Source organism: Euleptes europaea, chromosome 1 (genome assembly GCF_029931775.1).
Source record: "Euleptes europaea isolate rEulEur1 chromosome 1, rEulEur1.hap1, whole genome shotgun sequence".
NCBI lineage: Eukaryota > Metazoa > Chordata > Lepidosauria > Squamata > Sphaerodactylidae > Euleptes > Euleptes europaea.
Genome location: NC_079312.1, coordinates 83,211,395 through 83,227,499, shown reverse-complemented (window position 1 = coordinate 83,227,499; position 16,105 = coordinate 83,211,395). Strand labels below are relative to the sequence as shown.

Here is a 16,105-nt window from a genome sequence, read left to right as displayed (position 1 = left end):
ACCTGAATTGGAGTCTAAGTAGACCCGCTTAATATTGTTCTCTTAGACTGTAATCCTTTGCGTGTTTACTTATTTGGAGTAAGTCCCACTGATTTCCTTGTGATTTACGGGGATGGTGAGGGTGGAGGCCAGAGTGAGCCTTAAAATGTGGCTTAAAATGATCACCAACCCAATGGGATTTTCTGCCCTGATTCTAAAGGATAATTTCAAATCATCATGGCTTCAGGCTGTCTTTAGAAAGTTGGTTAGAATAGGACTGGACCCACAGGTCATGCCTCAGATGGGATACGAACAGGCTAAAAGTCTAATTAAACAGAGGATCTGGGACACAGAAAGACAGGAGGATGTGGGGAGGTGTCCGACCTTCACATCAACAGAGAATAATAGGTACAAAGAAGCCCCAGCATCCTATCTGTTTCAGTTGGGAGGAGGAAGCCATAGGAGAGCATTTACTTTAGCATGCATCCAGGCTCTCCCTTTGGCTATGTTGGAAGGCTGTTTTAAGAAGATACCAATATCAGAGAGACTCTGCCCCTAAGGGTCAGGGGAGCTGGAATCAGTGGCACATGTTTTATTTGGTTGTCCCTGGTATAATGAGGCTCATGTCCAGCTCATTTTTCCCCTAATAAAAGGTGTCACAGGGGTACCGCAAGCAGATTTATTGCAGATGTTGTTATTGGGGGAAAACAAGCAGGATACATCCTCCACTGCCAGGTTCTGTGCAGTAGGGATTAAAATTTGTCAATCTTAGAGTATTCCTAAGGAGTGTAAGGATTAACCTCAAAAGGGCATCCATCGGTTATGTAATTATGTATTCAGACTATTTAGGACTGAGTTCCCAGAAAGAAGGAGTATGTTGCAACAGCCTATAGTATGTATATGAGTATATTTGCCCGTTAAACTAACCACATGTAGTTTTCTGGCAAGGCCGTAATAAAGTGTTTGTTTGTTTGTGATTTATGTTCAAGTATGTTATATGTAGGGTTGCAGTTATGGATTTAAAATTCTTTTTCATCCTTAAAGATAATTGGGCAAGTCACTTTCTCAGACTTTCACAGGGGAAGATAAACATCATATAGACTGTCCTTAGAAGAAGGACAAGGTATATATATGATGAAAGATTTAAAAAAAGAGAGTTCCTCAGAAGAATAAGGAATGGAAAGAATTTATCTTAGGACTTTTATGCATGGCTATTTCTTTCACAGTCACCCCTCCAATGACTTCAGGTCTTTGTTTCGATTATGTATGCCATTTCCGACCATCAGAGGTCGCCTCGCTCTCCCCCTGCATTTCCCCACGTTTTGCCCATGTTTTCAAATTCGAGATAAAACAGGTCCCTGTAAACGCAGGCAAAACATGTAGAAATGTAGAGGGAGATTGAGGCAAATTTGATGGTCGGAAATGGCATGCCTAATCAAAACAAAGACCCGAAATTGTTGTAGGGGTCACAGAGAGGGAAACAGCCATGCATAAGAGGCCATAGTGTATAGTCCCCATTCCATACCATTTGAGCAGTTTTCATATGTATCTTTGACCTCTATAAATTGAATATTAAAACTATAATAAATGTCACACATGAAGCTGCCTTGTACTGAATCAGACCCTTGGTCCATCAAAGTCAGTATTGTCTACTCAGACTGGCAGTGACTCTCCAGGGTCTCAGGCAGAGGTCTTTCACATCACCTAATTGCCTAGTCCCTTTAACTGGAGATGCCAGGGATTGAATCTGGGACCTTCTGCCTGCCACTGAGCCACAGCCCCTCCCCAAAAACTACACTTTGAACACATGAAGCTGCCTTATACTTAGGGTTGCCAACTTCCAGGTACTAGCTGGAGATCTCCTGCTACTACAACCGATCTCCAGCTGACAGAGATCAGTTCCCCTGGAGAAAATGGCGGCTTTGGCAATTGAAGTCCCTCCCCTCCCCTAACCTCACCCTATTCAGGCTCTGCCCAAAAAACCTCCTGCTGGTGGTGAAGAGGGTCCTGGCAACCCTACTTATACTGAATCAGATCCTTGGTCCATCAAAGTCATTATTGCCTAACCAGACTGGCAGCAGCTCTCCAAGATCTCAGGTAGAGGTCTTTCTCATCACCTACTTGCCTAGTCCCTTTAATTGCCTATTCCCTAACTGCCTAGTCCCTTTAACTGGAGATGCCGGGGATTGAACCTGGGACCTTCTGCATGCTAAGCAGATGCTCTACCGCTGAGCCACAGCCCCTCTCAGCTATTTCCTGTAACACAATTGCAACATTCACAATGTCACTGAAGGGCCTCTTGTGAAAATACACATTTCACTGTGACTGTTCCATAATGTTAGCATAACTTACTGTGATCAGAGCTGTGATAAGGCATTGGTTGGCTGTCATAAATTTGCCTTGAAGGTAAAGGCACAGAAGGAAGCAATGGTGAGTCGCATTGCCTGTCTATGCTGTGGTTCTTTGCAGTCCTTCTCCTTAGCCACCAATTCATTTCAGGTATAAATATATACCGACCCTGAAGCAAGTTTGCCCATCTTGGCAGGCTAAGGGAAGATAATGATGTCTCCCATGCCAACTATGAGTGTTGTCTATGGAGACTCAACCTCAATTCCATCTGCTCTGTGTGTTCATTGGTCTTTACCAGAAGCCACTCCTGATTTGGTCTGAGCTCTTAGTTTCTCAACTGTGCAGCAAGCAGAGCTGCTTGGCAAAAATACCAAGGAGAAAGGCATAGGCTCTTAGAGTTTTTCCTGGTATACACCATCATGTCAAAAGTATGTTGAAAGACACACATGGAGAATCAGAACAAATCCATTAACTAATACAGGTGATCTGTGCAGAAAAAATCTAGATTGGGCAAATTCATAAACAGATGATATGTTCAGCTGAAGAAATACCCAAGCATTAGAGCTAGCTAGCAGCCAAAGCTGCTTATTGCACGTTAACCAGTTAGACATTTTGGCATGTTTTATAATCTGGTTAACATTTAAGCTCAGCTCTGGTGAGCAAGGACTAAGTTAGTCCTCGCTAAGGACTTCCTAAGTCATAGCAGAACTGTGGTTAAAATTCAGCTAGTTTTTCCAAAGGCCAGCCTTTTAAAAGATCATAAAAACTAAGCCAATTTACTATCAATGGAATAATTGTATGTAAGAGCCATTGAATCAATTTGGCATTTATTGCCTTTAATATGAGTTCACCATTTTAACCTTGGTGTAACCTTTGCAAGCCTGTACAGTGCTGCTAGCTGAAGTGGTCTTTTTGGGTTGCTAATTCTGTCTCACCACCTAGATTCATTTACCGGTAATAAATACAAATCCATGTGAGCAGTAGGAGGAAAGATCCTTAAATTGTTCATCAGTGAGAAGTCCTTATAGATTTTTTTTTAAAGGTATAGAATGGATTGACATGCTGATTATCTGGAGAGGCCAGCTACAGTGGCTGTATGGATTAGGCATGAGCTGACATTGGTAATTTGCTAAATTAGGAAGATTCAACCTTGGAAAAATGGAAATCCTTATCTTCAGAAAGCGAGAAGACATAAGTACTGGATTGTATTGTTGTCATCTTGTGTTGTGCACTTTAGTTTCAAAGTTATAGTAAAAAAATTTTTTTAAAAAAAAAAACCTTCCAATCACCTTAAAATTACACTTTGCACAGACCCGGTCTGTGGGCACTACAATCCAAAGAAAACTCAGTGTCAGCTACCCCCACAATCCTGCCTTTTTAAACTACAAATAGTTATAATGTCATTTGCAAATACTCCACAATCAAATGAACAAATTAACTATTATAGTGGCCTCTCACTATCTAGGCTTCTTTGCCTCCATCAAGAACTGTGAATTGTGTAATAGCTTCTCAAAACAAAAATTAAATGGCAAAACAGTCTTGCTGTCTTTTCCAGGACGAAGGCAGAGTGATCAGATTTAAGGGCCTCTGCACAGCAGTATCAAAATTGGTCACTGCTCTTCTGCTGAGAACTTTATGTGTTTGCAAATGAGGGCTGGAAAAGGTTTGGATTCTACTGCATCTAACTTTATTCTGAGGCAGGTTATTATGAAATGGTTGGACTTGTATTTTCTAAGGTTCTTACATTAATTCTGAACAGACATCCAAGGCAGGGTGATATGGTAGTTTATTGAGGTTTTTTTTTTTTTAAGGAAGTGTCCTGAAGCACCATTGTTCTTTCCTCCACTGTTACGACTAGAAGCAGGGTTAGGTGTTTTTATTTGGCTTGCAAACAAGCCTAAAGAAAAATAGCCTGCCACTTTAATAAAGGCTTAATGCTTGGAAAATAGGAGCTGAAGCTTTTAATGATAATGGAGGTAAATAACGGCACTTGGTAAACAGCATCCAATTCACAGCCTCTATAAGTATTGGAAATATTAGCCAGGGCCTAAGAAGATGTCATCCCTAAGAAGTCCATTTTGCCAATTTTCAGTAATTACAAAATGAGGACCCAGAGTGATTTTGGTAACAAAATCACTACATATAGAGAGAACCATTGATTTTCATCCCAGAGTCTTCCGTTTCTGTCAAATGGGACCCTAGAGTGTTTTCTTAGGATTCTGTGTATCTCTACCCTGGCCCAGGAGGCCCTATAACCTGTATCCCCTAACATTCAGTGTTACAAGTAAAAAAATAAGCCACCCTAAGGATCGGAACATATACAATTAGCTAGTTTTGACACCCTATCAAGTCAGGAGTATGGAGCTTTCACTTATCATTAGGAAGAGTACAAAGGCAACCTTGTTCTTGGCTTCTTATCCAGTTATAAGGTTTACAGAACTGAAACCAGCTTGCTTTGCCTTCTCGATTCCTGTAACCATGCTTTGGGTTGCCAACCTCCAGGTAGTAGCTGGAGATTTCCTGCTATTACAACTGATCTCCAGCAGATAGAGACCAGTTCACCTGGAGAAAATGGCTGTTTTGGCAATTGGACTCTATGGCATTGAAGTCCCTCCCCTCTCCAAACCCCACCCTCCTCAGGCTCCACCCAAAAAAACCTCCCACCGGTGGCAAAGAGGGACCTGGCAACCCTAACCATGCTTGATTAGTTGGCTTTTGTGGAGTCAGTCTAATCTTTACATTATTAGGTTTCCCTCACTGAGTTCTACTGGCCCTCCAACAAGGTTGGATCCAAACTAAATTGGCAATTAATACAAGTTTCCCCTTCCCGCTGCAGATCTCCATTGTATTGTTCCTCAGGAGCATCCAGAAGCAGCATTTAATGGAAATCAGTAGGCTGCAGTTGTGGAAGGGGGCGGAGGGAGCGTTCCCTCCCACTGATGGAAATTTTAGTTTGAATCTAACCTATTGGCATTCATACACTTCACTGCATCAATGAAGCCAAGCGGGGGGGGGGGGAGGGGAATCTATTCTGATAACATGGTTGCGAAAACTTGTTTTTTCACCTGTCCCTGGGAGGTATTTGTATTAAACTGTTACTATATTAGCTATTATTATACTTATACTGAGCATAATGAAAGCGGAAAGGTAATCTCCAGGGATTATTATGCTAGAGAAACTTTTCTGTTCCTAAATCTTGATAATGCAAAATTAGGGAGTGAGTTCTTTTCTTTTGAACTACTAGCCAGCAAACCAAACAAGACACTTGCATAAAGTTTTATCTTTTATTAAGCAAAGAAAAAGATTATTTTTATTTAGCAAGACAGAAAAAAATAAAGGCACAAAAGAATTAACCCCACCGTAACTGTGGAAATCAAGGCTAAAATTATCAGCATTAGTAGCATTGCTTCCTCATATTATAACTGATAGTTTTAAAACAAATGAGGTTTCGGCTTATGTCTCACTGCTTTCAAGGATTATCAAAAAAGCCCAAGACACCCAAAATCTCACCGAGAGATCTCACCTCTTATTCTTCTGAGGCTTCTACCAGAGAAATCTGATTTACTTTTCACAGGAATGCTTACTTATAGAAAAATATCAATCTTATCTCCCTCTAAGTTTGATTCATCACAATCATGTGGTTATTTCTAGGTATCTGATTGGTTACCACTAAATAAGAGATAAGCAACAGGGGTGTGCATTTGGTAAAGCCAAACTGAAAAAATAGCAGTCTAAACTGTAGCCGGCAATCTTGATCCCCAACTACAGCAGTAGAAAAGTAAGAGATCCCTTTAAAAAGGAAAAAAAAAAAAAACACTTCAATTGGTACATTCTCACAGGATTGCAAATACTAGCCAGGGTCAAAGCTGAGAGTGTGTGACTGGCCCAAGATATTCCAGCAAGCTTCCATGGCATGAGTGGGGATTCATTATCATCATAGTCTATAATGAGTGGGAATTAGAACCAGGGTTTTTTCACACTTCTAATAAGAAACCTAAGTGCAAATAGCCAGCAACAAGTGCTTATGAGATCATCTGCTACTGCCAGATAAGGCCAATCACAATTCTTAAAAAGCAATTAATCTAACCCTTTTCTGTAATTGTTCCAATTAACTGTCTAAGATAAAGGCCGTTCTACATAACAGGTGTGTAATCACTTAGTCAATGTGCAAATTCAACATAAAAAAGGAAGTGATATTATTGCAGTACAACAGGTGTAACTTTGTTAGTATATATACATATATATTTAAAAACCTAGTTTCAGATCCTAATAAATGTATTTATCAATTTACATATTTATACCTCACCATACCCTTATTACTTAAAATAATTTACAATTCCAAATTAAAAATAAACAAAGTACCATAAAATCCAAATCAACACCAGGAAAATAACCTACAGCTCACACTTAATTAAAAGCCTTAAGCAAATATCTCCTTCACATCTTCAGGGAGCTTGTTCCACAGGGTAGGGGCTAGTATAGAAGAAGCATAGGCTTTAGTAAATGGGTTGCCTAGTAGGTGGCAACCATAGTTAGTGCACAGAGACAAGTAAGGAGAGACAGTGATAAAGTGAAGGTCTTTAAAGGCCATAGCCAGTACCTTGAGTTGAACTCAGAAACAACTGGTACCCGCTGTAGCTGTTTTTAGCCAGTTGTACTTCCAGTTTGCCTTCAAGGGCAGCCCAATGTACACTGCATTAAAGTAATCTAGCTTGGACGCTACAAAACATGGATCAGCATGACCAGGTCAGTTGAGAAGCAGATAGTTGATTAACCCAATGCAGTTGATAGAAGGCACTCCTGGGCACCTCACTAACCTGCTCCTCAAACAGCAAGGCTGGATCTATGAACACTCCCAAGCTCTTCACTTGCTCTGCAAATGCCAGCTCCATTCCATCCATGTGTAGTTTGGTAATTTGTTCCTATCTGCAGTTTAAGTAGCAATTAATATCCTTTGCAAGTTGGTACTGAACATGTTTTGAACTATCAAGACATAAGTTTATAGTGATTAGTTGAGAGATCTCTTTTGTTGAAGGAAAAAAGGGGCCAGAATTTTGGAGCTCAGGTGAAAAGGTGGCTGCCAGTGCATGCTGGAGAGCACCGAAGTGCACAGTAGATGTCAACATTGACCCAATGAGCTGTGTCGTCTAATTATTTTCAATTACGATCATGATCTTTTCTTTAACGTTTCCCTGTGCTGATACTTGCGTGGCTAATGTAGCTGACTCTGACTTTATGATCCCTATTGTTACAACGTGCTGTGCTTAATTGCTTCATTGCTATAACAAACAGAAGCTCTGAACAATTGGACAATAACATGAAAGGGAGGTAAGAGAATAGCTTGAGATGCTTTCATTTTAATTATGTTGATAGCACACCCCGTGGTTTTCAAAAGTGAATGCTAGAACACTGTTCTTTTGATAGCCCTGAACAACTTTTAAAGAGATCTAATACATTTTTATTTTTATGTAAAGAATTGTGTCCTCCATGAATGGAACTCTTTTGTTCTTAATTCATCAGCATGTCTCCAAAAATTGACTCACTTTAGCAATACATCCTTTTCACCAGCAAAGTATTTATAAACATGGCCAGATTAGATGTGATGACATCAGATCATTTATTTAAACTTGAATCTGTTCCAGTCATCTATCGCATCAACAGATCTTGTTTAATCAAACAGATCTGCCACCATCCTGTTTAGTTTGATATTAGCATGTGCAAAATAGACATTGCAAAAACACAAATTGTGCTGGAACAGGGGTTATGTCAAACGTGTTTACTCCATGGGAGGGCAAGGAATAATTTAAAGTAGAGTAGCTGCAGGTTGGCCCTGACCTGAATGGCAAAGGAAGATTTTCAGGGAATTCTTAATGTGAAAGAACATCCATTCAAGTGGGGAATTCGCCACCTGCAGTCTGAAGAGGTGATGTCCATTCTACCACATCAGGGCTCCATTTTCTCATTACCATTTCACTCTGTTGCATTTGTGATCCATGCTTCAGATGTGTCAGTACTTACCAGCCCACAAAGGAGGCCAAGCATTGCATCTCTGTGTATAGGTTTTTGCTCTGAACGTTTTCTTCTGATTGGAAGAAATCATACAAAAAAGTCACAAGAATTTAAATTCTATTTTATTTAATTTATTTATATATTTTATTTATTTATATAAAGTGGAAGCCCCCTTTCCCCTCTGCATGCAGCCCCCATCTAAACTGGAGCTCTGCAAAGTTAGTTCTCAGCAGTGTGGTGTGAGGCTAGCTGATGGTATGAGAGCTGGGTCAAGGAAACTCAGACTCAAATCTAAAAAAAATATTGTATCATCTACCGTATATACTCGCGTATAAGCCGAGTTTTTCAGCCCCAAAAAAGGGCTGAAAAAGTCGGCCTCGGCTTATACGCGGGTCAATACGGTAGGGTAGGGGAGGAGGGAGGAGGAGGAGGAGGAGGGAGGGGGGAACTTACCTCCGCCGCCATCGCCGCCAGGCCAGCGTGGCTTCCCCCGGCCAGGAGCGCCCTGGGAGGGCCTGCTGCAGGGCCGGGCGTGATCGCTGCCGGGCGCGCCCGGCTCCTCCAGGCCGGCACCGGCCTCGGAGGGCCTGCTGCAGGGCCGGGTGCGATCGCAGCCGGGCGCGCCCGGCTACTCCTGGCCGGCACCGGCCTGGGAGGGCCTGCTGCAGGGCCGGGCGTGATCGCTGCCGGGCGCGCCCGGCTCCTCCAGACCGGCACCGGCCTCGGAGGGCCTCCTTGCAGCCGCTGCAGGGGCGCGCCGCCGCTCCCGCCAGGCGTGCGCGGCTCCCCCCGGCCAGGACCGGCCTGGGAAGGCCTCCTGGGCCGCGGGGGGGGGTCGCCACAGCCTTCGCCAGGCCTGGAGCGGCCTAGGAGCAGCCTGCGGGGCCTCCCGGGCCACTGGGGGTCCCCTGCCGCCACCTCCTGCCTCTGGATAAGGTAAGCCAGCTGGGGGGGGAGGGGTTATAAGCCGACCCTCGGCTTATACGCGGGTGCCTAATTTTTCCCCATTTTTGGGGAGAAATTAGGCACCTCGGCTTATACGCGGGTCGGCTTATACACGGGTATATACGGTAGTTTGCCTTCTGAGGCTGCCAGGTGTCAAATGCTACAAGGTTCAAGCGGTCAAGCCCCCTCTGTCCCTTTACAGCCCAATCCCAAACCTACCTGTTGGGAAAGAAGTCACACTGAACTCTGTGGAATTGAGTCCTAAGCAAATCTATATGGGACTACACCTGTAGAGTTTTGATGAGCGGAGGTAAAAATTTAATCGCCTGTATCTAATCCTTCAATGGATTTCTGGAATTAATCTACTCCACCCTTCAGAGACATTTAGAAATAGGAAAACTACTTTTTAGATTTTTTCATGCAAGATGCTAATACATTCCACTTGGTATTCTGTCTGTTGAGGAGTCCTTCCCTCTAGCATATATACTCTCCATCTGGCAAGGACAGACAGTCCATGGGAATTGGGTGAACTGTTTCCCTCCTTCAAGTCAAATGCATTCAACAGTGGAAAGGACTCAACTGAGCTATCCTGACACTGACGGATAAAGCCTCTGTGCTGTGGATTGTGGGCACAGATGCCTCCTTTGACTGCTTAAATCTTCACAATTACCAGTGTAATAGTAGAAAAAGCACTCTTAATAGTCCACAACGCAGGACAACACATGAGGCAAACAAGCCATCTCAGCTGCCACCAGCCTTTATTAATACAATTTGCATAGAATTACCATAATGCTTTACAGCTTTATTTGAAAAACTATTACTTTTGACAGGTTCTCTAACCCCAATTAGCATTTGTAGTGGAGGCAAGCCTTCCTTTCCAAAAACAGCTCAGAGCAACATGTAAAATAACAGCAAAATAAACCACACACACAAACACAAATAATTTAATGGCCAATCTTATACCTTCGTAGACATTAGGAGAAACAAGTTGCCATCAGTAAGGGAATATTCTGCAAAATTAAGTGGTGGTCTGAGTGCTTTGTTTTCATTTGCTTCGGCACAATATGGCTTAGGGCTGGAAGGAGCCTTTCCTCAATGACTTCTTCACACTACTGTTGTAAAATGTACTGCTGTAGTCATGTAGCCCTTCCACTAGATGTTGAGACATGCTAGACCAGTCATACCCAATGTGGTGCCCATGAACACCATGGTGTCTGTCAACTAGGGTTGCCAACCTCCAGGTTCTAGCTGGAGATCTCCTGCTATTACAACTGATCTCCAGCCGATAGAGATCTGTTCACCTGGAGAAAATGGTCGCTTTGGCAATTGGACTCTATGGCATTGAAGTTCCCCCCCTCCCCAAATCCCACTCTCCTCAGGCTACATCCCCAAAATCTTCCTCCAGTGGGGAAGAGGGACCTGGCAACCCTACTGTCAACACCTTTCCTGGTGCCTGCAGAATGTTTTTAGACAGTGGATGGGGCTACATGAAGCTTTTCCCACCATAGCTTATCAGCTATGCAGACTTTTTAAAATGTTGCTTTGGCCGCAGCTGCCACCACAGCACTGTGTGACTTCAAGTAAGCTGCGTGTATGCAAGAAATACATTTATTTTAAAAAGCACCCTGTTAAACCCTGCTTGAAATGTTGAAGAGTTACTATTAGAGTTATGCATGACCTCCATCCCTTCCATTTTGTGATTGTGCCCACCACCCTGTGTGAAAGTTCCAAAGGTGCCCAAAGGCTCAGAAAGTTTAGGGACTCCTGCTTGCTAGAGCAACACCACCTATGCCAGGTGGCAGTTAATGCCGAAACTCTCTGCACTATGAAGAAGCACTATGTGATTTGCTATGCCCCAGTATGAAGAGACTATCACACTGAACAATTTGTTGCTGAAAAATTAGGTCTTCTAGACATTTGTACAATAGGAACATGAATTTTAGGAAACCGACTGTTAAGTTAATATTTCTCCTCACTTGAAGAGCTCTGCCTTTTGAAGATGACTAAAACAAAAAAAGATTTCATCACAAATGCTAGCCTGTTTGAAATTTGCAACTTCCAGATAGTAAAATGCTCCCTCTCGACAAATTCAAAGCTGTTTGCTGTTAAACAGAAGATTTATCTGTCACTGAGAAATTATTTGCTATTGCCCAAGTTCCTCAAGCAAGGACTAAATGAGGTGCTTCACATATTATAAACCATTTATGGATAATACTGGCAGGGTAATAACCCTGCAATCATGGCTGTAAAGCCAAGCAATTCAGTCTGCTGTTATGATTTGTGCTGTTATGATTGGTGCAGTAAAAGAGAAAGAGAAGTGGTGATGGAGAAAAGATGCAAAAACCAACAATCTTTTTAAAAACGATGTTGCATCTAACGGATTAATTTGAACTGGTGTGTATGCGTATGCACGCACATTTTTTCAAATGAAGTGTGCTAGCAATCCTGAGTTTTAAAAGAAGCGTCCTTAAGAGAAGCTCCCTTCTGTGTCAAATTGGAAAAATGGTGAGGCGCTGAAATGATAAATTACATAAATGGTAGAGTATGCATTAGGATTCCTACTAATGGCCTATTCTATGGCTGAAAGGACCCAGAATAATCTAGCATCTATCCAGGGACATCGGAGGCATGTATCTGATATGGGGAACATGAGGCCTGAAGGGAATACAATACCAGAACTAGACTATATCCTTTTCAGAATAAGGGCATTCAAATCACTGGAAACCTTTCATACCACAGCTCTTTGAAGAGTAATAGCTGAACATCCTGCCATTTTACACATGGCAAAGCTTTTTAAAAAAGTTATATAAATAAGTACCTCGATTTTAAAGAATCGTAAACTACCCACAGCCAAGCATCCCTACATGTTCCAGAACCATCATGCATGTGTCCAAGATGGAGATTCAATTGCCCTTTTAATAAGATGGGGTTGGGTCAGCTGCTAGGGTAGGCCAGCTGCTTCTGTGTACATCCATTTGCAAATAGCTATGCAGAATGTGCTCTGTGTTCCACACCACATAGATCACATAAATTGCATCAGTCTAGCTGAAAGATATTCCATTATAGCTTAAGCAATCAGAAGTGGAAAGAATGGCTAAACAGGAAATAGGTAGAAAATTCATATCATAGGAACCCACAGTGGTCACAATACTCTGACTTCAGTGGCCACATCATATGATGTGATTGCATTATATGCATCACCCAACTGAGCAGAGTTTGCACCCAAAAATGATCACGATTACATCAATGAGCATAATACCGTGCAATCTTATCATACCATCCACTGAGTTATGCTAAGACAACTCTGTGATTGCTTATAGAGCAGAGTAGTTAAAATGATACAAAGGCAAAAGTCACAAATGAGTCTAGCTAAACTTTGCAAAACTGTCCAAATATTGTATGAATGCATTCCTTACTATGATATGATTGCAGAATGGGGGTAGTTAGACATGTGTTTCTTTAGTTTTACTTGTAATGATTAGGAAAATGGGTTGTTTTGTAATTATTGTAATGGGGGGCAACTCATTATTTTCTTTCCTTTTGTTCTCATTTTTTGTTATTTCAGTCTTGCCTCCCTCTGATGCTACTGATTTCACTTTTACAAGGCAGCCAGCATTTTCCTAATAAGGTCATAAGTAGTGTTTCTTAGGGGTAGAGGATAGAGAGAGAGGGAGGCTCTGGGCATTCTTGATTGATGACTGCAAACTGTAGCCACTAGAATTATATACAGGTGTGAGGTATTCCAGTTCTGAAGGATATGGGGTAGTACTTTGCCTTCAGCACTCCTCCCAATATCTCCCTTGCTGTGCCAAATTTCCCCCTGCAGTCTGTGCTCCCCTGCTTGCCTGCTGCTATCCAAACCTTATCCCTTTCCCAAGCAAATTTACCTCAATGTCCTCCTGTTGCCTTCTGGATGCACACCTTAACAAGGTGAGGGGGGTTATGTGTGTCAGGGAAGCTGAGAGCAATACTGTAAGGGGTCTAGACTCTGTCAAGAGACTAAACTCCTAGCAGAGTCACTCAAGACGGAATGGACACAGCTGAGACACCAGACGAAGATGCATCCACTCCCTTAAGGGATCAATGGCCACATCCGCAGAAGAGAACAGGCAGTTCCAGTGGGGATGGGGGCAGAGGAATCCCTGAAAGTTAGCTACTGGGTTACAGCAGTAGTGGAAGGTTACACTGGTGGAGGATCTTTTGTAGACAATGGCAGTGCCACTACAGCTAACCCTGGTTAGTACTGCACAGAAGAAGGCACTGGTAAACCACTTCTGACCAACCTTTACCTTGAAAACCCTATGATGAGACAATCCAAAATGAAAAAAGATACAGTGCTGGAAGATGGGACCCCCAGGTCAGATGGCACTCAATCCACTACTGGGGTAGAGCAGAGGACAAGTACGAGTAGAGCTGTTCTTAATGATGTGATTGGACTAAAGTTGAAAGGACGTTCAGTTGACATGAAAAGATGCAAAAGGAAAGTCCGAAGCTGTTCGATGCATATAATAGGAACATGGAATGTGAGAAGCATGAATCAGGGTAAGCTTGAAATTGTTAAACAAGAAATTGTTAAACAAGTTTAAACATTTCAGTCCTGGGAGTAAGTGAATTAAAGTGGGCTGGATTAGGACATTTTCAATCAGAAAATTACAAAGTGTTTTATTCAGGGAATGACAAAAAGAGAAGAAACGGAGTTGCTTTAATAGTGAGGTAAGATGTAGCAAAGGCAGTCAGGAGCTATAATGCAAAGTCTGACCGAATAATATCAATCAGACTTCAGGGAAAGCCTATCAACATAAGCATCATTCAAGTTTATGCCCCAACTACAGATGCAGATGAGGAAGAAATTGAAAGTTTTTATGCCAGTGTTCAGGAAGAAATTGATCACACATAGATTATATAATTAGAAGCAGAAGATGGATAAGCTCTATTCTCTCGGCCAAAACAAGACCAGGAGCCGACTGTGGTACAGATCATGAATTGTTAATATCGAAAATCAAGATAAAGCTTAAGAAAACCACCAAAACATTCATAGCACCAAAATACAATCTAAGCAATATTCCAGAAGAGTTTAACAACCATGTAAGGAACAGATTTGCATTACTGGGTTCAAGTGAATGTAAACCTGAAGAACTATGGGTGGAAACTAGAGATATTATCAAGGAAGAATGTGCAAAGACTATTCCTGTAGCCAAAAGAAAAGAAAAACCTCGATGGATGTCTGAGGAAACTCTTAAAATTGCCAAAGATAGACGAGAAGCAAAAGTAGAAGGTGACAGAAATAGAATCAAAAGTCTAAGTGCAACATTCCAGCAACTCACACGTAGAGACAAAGAGACCTATTATAATAACCAGTGTAAAGAAATGGAAGAGAACAACAAAAAAGGAAGAACAAGAGATCTGTTCCACAAAATCCAAGAAATCAAAGGGAAATTTAAAGCACGGTTAGGCATGCTGAAAGATCAGCATGGAAATACATTAACTGAACAGGACAAAATAAAGAAAAGGTGGGAACAATACACTGAATGACTATACAGAAGAGATGAAAGGATAAAAGATTCTTTCCAATAAGAATCTTTTGAAGAAGAATCTATAGTTTTAGAAAGTGAAGTGAAAGCTGCATTGAGAGCAATCAGGAGAAACAAATCACCAGGAGCAGATGGGATATCGATAGAGCTATTCCAAGCCACAGAAATGGAGTCCATCAAAATCTTGACAAGAATTTGCCAACAGATATGGAAAACAAAACAATGGCCCACAGACTGGAAACAATCCATTTACATTCCAATTCCCAAGAAAGGAGACATCAAAGATTGCAGACACTATCGGACCATCACATTGATTTCTCACGCAAGTAAAGTGATGCTCAAAATCTTACAGCAAAGGCTGTTACCATATATGGAACGAGAAATGCCTGATGTTCAAGCTGGTTTCAGAAATGGAAGAGGCACTAGAGATCATATTGCAAATATACGCTGGTTACTGGAGCATATGAGAGAATTTCAGAAGAAAATCAGTTTGTGTTTCATAGATTACAGCAAAGCTTTTGACTGTGTGGATCGTGAAAAGCTATGGCTGGTTTTAAAGGAAATGGGTGTGCCACTACATCTGATCGTTTTGATGCGCAATCTGTGGACAAGAGGCCTCAGTTAGAACAGAATATGGAGAAACGGAATGGTTTCCAATTGGCAAAGGTGTCAGACAAGGATGTATTTTATCTCCCTATCTCTTCAATCTATATGCAGAACATATAATTAGGAAAGCTGGATTAGATTTAGATGAAGATGGAGTGAAAATTGGAGGGTGGAACATTAATAATTTGATATATGCTGATGACACTACATTATTGGCAGAAAATAGTGAAGATTTGAAACGACTACTGCTGAAAGGTAAAAGAGAAAGTGCCAAAGCAGGACTACAGCTGAACATCAAGAAAACAAAAGTAATGACTACAGGAGAATTACACAACTTTAAGGTTGACAATGAGGAAATTGAAATTGTTCAAGACTTTCTATTCCTTGGCTCCACCATCAACCAAAAGGGAGACTGCAGCCAAGAAATCAGAAGGAGATTGAGACTGGGTAGGGCAGCCATGAAGGAGCTAGAAAATATTTTGAAGTGTAAGGATGTGTCTCATTGCCCTGACCTGGATGGCCCAGGCTAGCCTGATCTCGTCAGATCTCAGAAGCTAAGCGGGGTCAGCCCTGGTTAGTATTGGGATGGGAGACCACCAAGGAATACCAGGGTTGCTGTGCACAGGAAGACACTGGCAAACCACCTCTGTTAGTCTCTTGCCATGAAAACCCCAAAAGGGGTTGCC

The 16,105-nt window shown here is 41.9% G+C and overlaps 1 non-coding gene across 1 annotated transcript; it reads right to left on the bottom strand.

Annotated features, from left to right (window-relative positions):
• Window positions 1–2,150: 2,150 nt before the first annotated feature.
• TRNAA-AGC (transfer RNA alanine (anticodon AGC)) lies at window positions 2,151–2,222 on the bottom strand. Its single transcript has one exon. It is a non-coding gene; the product is annotated as a tRNA-Ala (tRNA).
• Window positions 2,223–16,105: the final 13,883 nt, after the last annotated feature.